This window comes from Ovis canadensis, chromosome 1, assembly GCF_042477335.2.
Source record: "Ovis canadensis isolate MfBH-ARS-UI-01 breed Bighorn chromosome 1, ARS-UI_OviCan_v2, whole genome shotgun sequence".
NCBI lineage: Eukaryota > Metazoa > Chordata > Mammalia > Artiodactyla > Bovidae > Ovis > Ovis canadensis.
Window position 1 is genome coordinate 194427470 of NC_091245.1, and position 1406 is coordinate 194428875.

Below are 1406 nucleotides of genomic sequence, written 5' to 3' on the forward strand. Positions count from 1 at the left end.
AGTATCATACCAGTCAAAATGGACCAGTCTACAGTAAGATTAGAGCCAGATCAGCACTGAAAGTGACTGGAGTGGGGGTTAGATTTATTTAACAAGCTAAATGAGCTAGAATTTGGTTACATACTGTATTAGATAAAGAGAGACAAAGTGATATGTCTTCTTTTAACATGTTGGAGGCTTGTCTATGTTTATAGACTGCAGAGAAAGCCAGCAGAGAATGAAGCTGAAAATGAGAAAGACAGAGACAGAGAGAGAGAAAGAATAATTAATGAAGCCAGCTTATAAGAGAAGATGGAATCCAGAGCCCTCTAGGAAAGCTAATTTCTCTGCAGAGTGGGAATTGAGAGAAAGTGAGGGAAAAATATTCTCATTTCACTTGTACACTCTGATATTTGTCTAAAAATGTAAGATAAAATAAAAGATAGTGAATATGCATTAACTTTATAATGGAAAAACACTTAAAAGAACTCAGCAGAAGAATTAGCTTTGAACAAGACACATGGAGGAAAAAACCTGTAACTACTCTGCTCATATGATCTCCCCCTTTTGCCCTAGTTACAGTCCTCTGCTGTACATGTGTTAGTTTTGTTGCTTTGTCTGGACTATGTTAACAACTCAAAGGTAAAAGTTGCAGCTCATTTTGTACTTTTCTAATGCTCTCAATTTAGTGAATATAGGAGCTGTGCATAAAAAAACCCCAAAACATGGATTGGGAAATGTGAGGCAGAAGACAGTAACATAATCAAAAGATAATTATTTTGATACAAATGAAAACTTAGTATATGATGTGTATGCTCAGTCACTCAATCCTGACTCTTCGTGACCCCATGGACCCCAGTCTTGCCAGGTTCCTCCGTCTAGAGGATTTTCCAGGTAAGAATACAGGGGTGAATTACCATTTTTTCCTCCAAGGGATCTTCCCGACTCAGGGATTGGGCACACATCTCTTGCGTCTCCTGTTTCAGCAGGCGGATTCTTTACCACTGCACCACCTGGGAAGCCCCTAGTATATGATAAAGGATGCATTTCAAGTCAGTGTAGGGAAAGATAGGTAATTCTCTAGATAATGGTGTTGGTATAGTTGGATAGGCACCTGGAAAAAAGTAATGTCATATTTTACAGTAAAATTAATTCCTGTATAGAAAAAATCATGGGATCAAAACAAAAAGTCTTAGTGAAAAATTCCTTTTTAAATATGACACAAAATGCAGAAGCATACAGAAAAAATATTGATCAATCGGACTTGAAAAAATTCTTTCTGGAAAAAAATATCATAAACAAAGTGAAAAAAAATATATGACAAGGTGGAAATATCTGCAACCCATTTCATACATCATGGACTATTTTCCTTGATAAATAACTTTTTACCAATCCATAAGAAAACGACCAGTAATCCAACAGAAAAA